The following is an 8,349-nucleotide window of genomic DNA, read 5'->3' as shown; positions in this document are numbered from 1 at the left end:
TCAACTTGAATATAAAATTCGATCGAGATTTGGCATCATCATCATCTAACTGGAGTTGCATCGCTGTAGCCTTCCAGTATCAATTCCCCACCATAGTTGATTAAGAACATATCTTTAATCTTTTTCAAGTACTTGAGTATGGTCTTGACTGCACTCCAGTGTGCCTCCCGGCACACACTTGATATCTGCTCGTCCACTCAAAGCGTATGCTATATGGGGCCTATTGCACTAGACAACATACAGAATGTTACCTACGGCTGAAGCATAGGGGATGCTCGACATGCGCTTAAGTTCCTCAACAGTCTTGGAAAACTGCTTCTTGGACAACTTAATTCCATGCCTCATCAAAAGGAATCCTCATTTTGAGTTTTTCATCTTGCATCTCTTTAAGACTTTTTCAATGTCAGGATTGGGCCAATCCGAACATCCTCTTAGATCTATCCCTGTAGATCTTTATGCCAAAGATGTAGGAAGCGTCGCCCATATCCTTCATGGAAAATTTAGAGGACAATATGTCTCCCAACATCTTGACATCATTTCCAATGAGCAAGATATCATCAAAATAAAGCACCAGGTACGGTACTGAGCTCCCACTGATCTTCTTGTATATATAAGGATCAAATTCATTCTTGATGAAGTCATAACCCCATATAATTTCATCAAAATGCATGTTCCAGCTTCAGCTTGTTTGAGGCCGTAGATGGACTTTTGGAGCCGACAGACTTTCTGCTCTTTTCCAATAGAGGTGAAACCCTCCGGTTGGTCCATGTAAATCTCTTCCTCAAGGAACCCGTTATGGAAGGTCGTTTTCAAATCCATTTGTCATATTTTATAGTCATACCATGCTGCTACAACAAGCAGTATCTGAATAAACTTAACCACGCCTATAGGGGAGTAGGTCTCCTCAAAGTCAACACCATGTTGTTGAGTATATCATTTTTTCATGAGTCTTGCCTTGGAGGTGGTAACCCCCCCGTCCACTCCAAGCTTATGTTTGTAGACCTATTTACATCCAACTGACTTAATGCCTTTAGGTGGCTCTACAAGGGTCCAAGCTTGGTTTCAACCCATCAAGTCCATTTCAGATCTAACGGCCTCAAGTAACTTATCCGAATCGTATCTAAGAACTTGTACCTATCATGTGGTTGGGATACTCTAGTTGACCTACCAAGAACTGGAGCACTATCAGTGGAAACCTTAGGTTCAGATGATTTTGCATTATCTTGCTGAGGTGTTTCACTTGACTCTTCAAGTAGTACCTCATCTCGTCGCTATCTGCAGGAAAATCTTTTTCCAAGAATATTACATTTCTCGAGACAAAAACCTTTAATTGGGACGGGTTGTAGAAATAGTACCCCGCAGTTTCTTTTGGATATCTGACAAACTTGCACAAACTAGATCTAGATTCTAGTTTATCTTACACTAGCCTCTTGACGTATGTGGGGCTACCCCACACCCTCAAGTATTTGTAGGACGTAGGCTTGCAATGCCATATCTCATATGGAGTTTGGAACATTATTTTGATGGCGCCATATTGGGCAACTTAGTTGCCATCTCAAGAGCGTATCCCCAGAAGGACAGGGGCAGTTCAGCAAAACTCATTATGGATCGAACCATATTCAACAGGGTCTGATTCCTCCTTTCAGACATGCCTTTAAGTTGCGGCTTTCGAAAAGCAGTCCATTGAGAGAGAATTTCATTCTCTTTTAAGTAATCCAATTCACCACTTAAATGGTCTTGATTTTACAACCAGTTTGATTCTCAACTTCAAGTCTAAATTTCTTAAACCTTCCAAAGGCCTCAGACTTGTACCTCATAAAGTATATATAACCATAACGTGAGTGATCATTGGTGAAGGTTATGAAGTATGAGTATCCTCCTCTAGCCGGAGTATTCATTGGTCCAGAGACGTCCATATGTATTAAATCCAACAGACCACTGGCAAGCGTACTTTGTCCAATAAAAGGTTTCTTGGTTATTTCCCCTTTTAGACAGGATTCAAAAGTTGGTAGATTATCCAAGTCATCTACTTCTAGACTTTTAGAGTCTACCAATTCCCTCATCCCCTCTTTAGAGATATGGCCTAACCTCGCATTCTAAATTTATGTGTTGTCATGATTATTCATTTTTCGTTTGTCTTGAGCTGTCATAATCCAATTAGATTGTTGGAGAATATAAAAACCATTAGTTAATGTACGAAGCAGATGAAGGTTGTTATCCATCATCAAATAAAAATCATTTTTATTTGATCGTAAATGCTTATACCATCATTCTCTAATACAATAATGAAAATAATATTCTTGATCATGCTCGATACATAATAGAAATTAAAAGCATAAATCAACAAATGATTGCAATATCATAAATAAGTTTCAGACTTGGTTTTAGTCTTGAACTCTTCCATTATTTATACGTAAGCCCACCATTCTCAAGTGGCATTTTGAAAAATCATTTTTTAGTGGGCTTGGGATTCACAAGAATAATTTACCATCTCTCGCTTTTACCATTCACATGGAAAGAACCTTGTGGGAGGTAACATATATCATTCCCATTCCATGAGATTCCCAAAATATTTTGCCTCACCTCTTCAAATGATCCCAATGACTCCAAAAAAATCATATTACTCAGTGTTAGGCCCGACCCATCAACCAAATCACTCTTCATTCATCACCACCCACGACCCGAAATAGGAAAACGATGAATGCGTTCCTTTTCACAACAATGGTGCAGCTTTCCTCCATTCCAAGTGTTCCACGACTCGTTAGACCACACTTGGTTAGTGGTAGCCTCTTCACCACATTATAGTGGGTGGATGGTATAAACAAATCAAAATAATTTTGATCCAACTCCATTATTGGCCTAATATTGAACTTGGTCCAACCAAGTGAGAGTTCGGTTTGAATGTTTGACTGAGACCTCATCACATAATAAAATTGTATGCTCAAATATTAAATACAAAAAAGCATAAAAGTATTGGATACAAAATAGCCTAGCATACCCCTTTGGGATGATCACGAACCCAACCTATGTGATCCACTAAGCCCGTAATAAGTCTAACGTATGTCTAAGGTGGCTCTATGCTATCATAAAAGTAATTTACCTATTGACATATAAATGGCCCTTGTAACTCCTCTGTGGGCCTCCTTCTCTGTGGACCTTCTTCTCCGTAGGTTTGCAATATTATAAACATAAAATTCTCGCTAAAAATTCTATACTACTCTCATTACAATTGAAAAAGAAACCCCGATCAGAAATCGGAGGAGTACATAATGAGGAGGATACAAGCCTTATTATTCCAAGGCAAAAAACTGGAAAAAGACAGAGAAGAAAAAATTACAAGGGGCATACCAGCCCACCCATAAATATAAGCACACAAGTGGTCAAGAGCTCCGTGATCATCCATCATCACACAACAAACATTCCATGTAAAATCATAGACCATTATATCCAATATCATAAAATGAATCATATAAAGAAAACAAAAGCTCAAAATTCACAATTAAAAGGATGATCCAAAAGCCGTGTGCATCCAATGCACATATTACACCAAATTAATCATATAATTTAATTTTAGAAAAGTTCAATTTATTGCAAAAATAAAACAGTAAACTTAATAATATCTCAAAACAAAAATTCAAAAAATCCAATTTTTAGAAAATTTGGTGAAAAATGGCCCAATCGTCGTCGTTAACCTGCAGCCCGCGAGGCCAAGCCCCTGCATGCCCTGGCCAAGCCATATGCATGCTGCCTAATGCATGCAGGCAGCCCGCGTTTGCCAGTTCATGCATATGCTGCCTGCGAGCACAGAAAATAATTTTTTTTATTTCACCAAATTAAAATACAAGTATTTCCAAAAATACAAATAATACTTGAATCATCCAATCAATTGCAAAATTCAAACAAGTTATTTTTTTCATATAATTATCAATAAGAAAAGCGATAAAACATACTTCTAAAGCCTTAAAGACATGTAAACATGCTAATCACATTGAACCAACAGTCTCTATGTCGAACCGGACTCTAATACCACTTGAAGGGACAAGCGGATCGGTCCGAGCCCACCCAACATAAATTAAAAGACATACATGCAGTCTAGGACTCTGGGGTCATGCATTCACATTCATTCTAGCACATAATAACAATTAATCATGCTAGACAAAATATGAACATCACAAAAATATCGCCATATCCAAGATCACGACAAACAATTATAAGCAAAAGACAATAAGTTTAAAATTTGCAAATCAAATGGACGATCAAGCCTCGTGCATCCAATGCACGCAAATAAACTAAATTAATTAATTAAGTCTCGTGCATCCAACACGCAATTAAGCAAAATTAATTAAAGTAATTTAATTCTAGAAAGAATTCAATTTTCTTTAAAATTAAATCAGCAATGATTAATATTTTTCAAAAAATATGCAGAAATTAAAAATTTAATTTTGTGGAAAAATAGCCCAGCCGTAACAGCGCAGCGGCTGCACAACCGGCTTCAACGTAGAAACTCTCTATACTTTCATCCACTCCACACCGGAATCGAGATCCCTCAATTCTCTTTGCTAGAAGAAAACTAGGGAGAAAAATAACACCATGTGTGCATCCAAGAGGGGGGTCGGTCGAGTGGAAATTAGGAGGGTAGGAAATTATTTTCTTGTATTGTGTATTCATTCATTAATTATTCCAAGTAACTAGTACACATATATATATACCTTGTATGGATGCATTAAAATATGTTTAGGTTCATTTTAACTATCAATAAGTTAATAAAATCCTTTCCAAATAAAGGATGACTAACATGGCACTTTCCAAAAGTGAATTTGGTAGTTAATAATTTTCTTTTCGAACAATTTTCACCAACTTAATTAATGGGCTTGGGAAACTTTTAATTAATTAAAATACAAGGCTCAATTAATTAAATCCAATTTATTAAAACTACTTAATTAAATCCAATTTATTAAAACTACTTAATTAAATCTATCATATATTTAATCCAATTAAATATATGAGCCCAATAACCCTTTATTAAATAATAAGAGCAAGTCCAATATAAATTAATCAAATTATTTTATCTTTGGGCGTATACATCCAATTGATCCCTCTCATATATAAGTAATGCAATTACTTATGGAATTAATTTTCAATTAATTTCTCGTCCCTTCTCGTTAATTTGTGTGTGACTCTTTAGATTCATTTTTCAACTAGACTTGGGCTAGTGTCCAATACTATTATAAATTAAATCTAATTTAATTAATAATTATTGATCAACCTTTGATCAAGAAAGTCCGTCACCATGGGTGGTCGTCTAGCAACGGTCCATGGCACTAGAGAATAGCCGAATATCCATGTGAACTTTTAAGCTCGCGAGTCCATACGAGTACGGTCCTTCCGTCTATCGTCTACTGTCTCTCGACATTAGCCTAGGGCATGGAATTGAGCGTCGGTTCCCATCCTGGACTAGGCATCGATGGTTAATAATTGATATTGCCTTACGCCAAATTGCTCAACCTACGAACCTCTACTTTCTATTCGATCAATGACTATGCCCATAGCTTTTAAAGCGTAGACGCATCTCCAAGTGCATAGAAGATACCTCTGTCACGTTTTGACAAGATCCTGTTCTGGAAATCACCGTCCTCACTACATACTTTGAACTAGACAAGGCTTATGAAGGCCATATCTAAGGCACGATCGCTTCTCGCACAAATCTAAAATACAGTCATTGCATGCACGTGACTGCCGTGATTCCTCAAGTTTGAGGATTATTCCCGTACTACTGGAGCCAGGGACTCAGGTCATAGCGGCCAAGTCTCCAAGGCTTCCATATGACTATCCCTGCAAGTTTGTTCAGCCGATTCGACACCTAGCCAATCGACCCTTAAGATCCCATAGATGTCCCACATCTGTTGCCGATGAAATACGACGCTCGTAAAATGAATGCAAGTCTTAGTAGGACTCTTAATGTCCAGTCTCAAGGTCCTTGGCTTGGAACATTTTAGACCCAATCGTAAAGAATTGGTTTAGTGACCGCCATCCAATATGCAATCCAATCGTTGCACGGTTGTTAAGGTGGTCTGTGGGCATCTGTTGTGACGTCCAAGTGGTTCTTGACGTAATTTGTTAAGCACAACAGACACATATGTCAAAGACGAATACTTACCATATTCATCAAGTCAATATTGTTTAAATAAAGATTGCTTGAATGATTCTCAAAACCGCCAACCCAATTGGCTTTCGGTCACCAATTCCAACAATCTCCCACTTGACCTTAAAGTCAATTAATCATGTTTTCAGATTAAACTGGTAGTGAGCAATCTGCGATATCGACTAGGTCTTACGGGTCTACTTTTTATTTCTACTAATGTCCTGCGATCCAACCGCATGTTGCATCTTTCTATCATCCCTCCAAGCAGATGACGGTGTCTAAGATTTTTTCTTGAACTTGTGATGAGATCTCGGGCCTTTTACCTTGTGTCGTAGCCTGATTGTCATCCTCTAAGGTGACTATTGACGCGACTATGCTAGGTAGCACACCCATTAATTGGGCGTTGTTTTTCGCTCCTAACTATTTTCTAAAATTGCCAAACATTCAATTTTTCATGATATGGTTCCTTTTGAATTACCACAAGGAACCCTTCCAATGTTTCCACATTATTATAAATCTCGAATGTACGCTTGTTTTGAGATTAAATATTATTCATATGATCCTGGAAGCGTTATAGTTTTTCAAAATCAACTCTCCATTTATGTGCCTCAAGGGATCTTCCTCAATTCTTATTCAGGTATTAAAAATAGCCCCTCAATAGCTATTTGTTGTCTCGTCGGTGCACACTCGATATCCGTTGTTATGCTCAAAAAGCATAAGTAACATTGGGTTCAGTGCACCGAACAACATTCCATGCTGCTTACAGCAAAGACGTAGGGGATGTCAAACATCTAAGCTCGTCATCAGTCTACCACAATTGAATCTTGGACAACTTATCCCTACATAGGAATCCAATTTCTATTATGGAGAATTTTATGAACAACGTTCATGTTTTAGACTTCCACAACATCTTTCTATCATTCCAAATGATCCAAGACGTTTTAACATCTAAAACACTTGGAACACAATTGAGCTCCCACTAACCTTTTACGTTATTATTGACCAAGTCATGTGCCTCATGATCCTGTCATAATAAGTATGTAGGACGTTCAAACCTAGTTTGAACTCCATAGCGGATTTTATAGCTCCAAGCCATTTATCCAAACAATGTCCTACATCGCTTCTTCTTGTTTGGTTTCAAAAACTCCATAATTAGCAGTGGGCTAGCTCATGCATGCCATACTCTGTAAGTTATGTTCTTGACCATCTATTTGGTCATTTGTTTTGAGCATCCATAATCCAATTATGTAGTATGACAATTTAATAACTCAGCAAACTCAAGAGAATCTTTTATTGATCAAGCTTGCAGTCTAATTTATTGATCAAGATTCACATTGAGGTTATCGAGCTCTTCCACAAGGGATAGTATCTCAACCCCATATTTATGTACAGACAACCCTTAGTCTTCTTGGCTTCAAAAATACTTCCGTTGTGGCATATCCAATATGCCAGTTCAACGCCGCATAAAATGATTTATGTGGAGCATTTATTGAACCAACAACGTCCAGCATGTCATACCGGTAATGAATGACAGAAGCTGGTATGACGTTGTGGACCTTGTGATTGTCCTTATGCCTTAATCCCAAACATCAAATGTTCCTTAAGCAAGGTCTCCTTTCGCAAATCTGATGGAAGGGCTTTTCCATGACACAACCCTAGGTTCAAAAACCAAGGACAATCCTCTGATTTTCGCAGTTAATTTTAATCAATAGTGTTCCATTTAAATAAATCTCAAAATAAAAAATAATTAAAAAAATGGTATCATAGACATGCATTCTAAATGATTAGCAAAAACAATAGGTAGATTATAGCAATATTGAGCTGAGCTAAGGCTCAGTCATTAGTTGTTAACTTGTCCTACTATTTCTACAAAATCCCACCACCCTCAACTGGGGTTCCAAAAAATTCTTTCCTAGTGGGCTTGGGATCCACAAGCGAATTTGTCATGCCCTGCTTTTACGATTCACATGGCAAAAGCCTCGTGGGAGGTATCCAATACCATTCTCATCCCATTAGATTTTCAAGATCTTTTTCCTCACCTCTTCACATGATCCCAAGAATTCCAAGCGAATCATGCTACTCAGTGTTAAGCTCGACCCATCAACCAAATCAAACCTCAATTGTCGCCCCGACGACTCATGAGACAGGAAAACAATAAGTGTATTCCTTTGTTCATAACAATAATGTAGTTTGCCTACTATTCCAAA

This window comes from Sesamum indicum, linkage group LG2 (genome assembly GCF_000512975.1).
Source record: "Sesamum indicum cultivar Zhongzhi No. 13 linkage group LG2, S_indicum_v1.0, whole genome shotgun sequence".
Lineage (NCBI taxonomy): Eukaryota > Viridiplantae > Streptophyta > Magnoliopsida > Lamiales > Pedaliaceae > Sesamum > Sesamum indicum.
Note: the sequence above shows the minus strand (reverse complement) of the source record.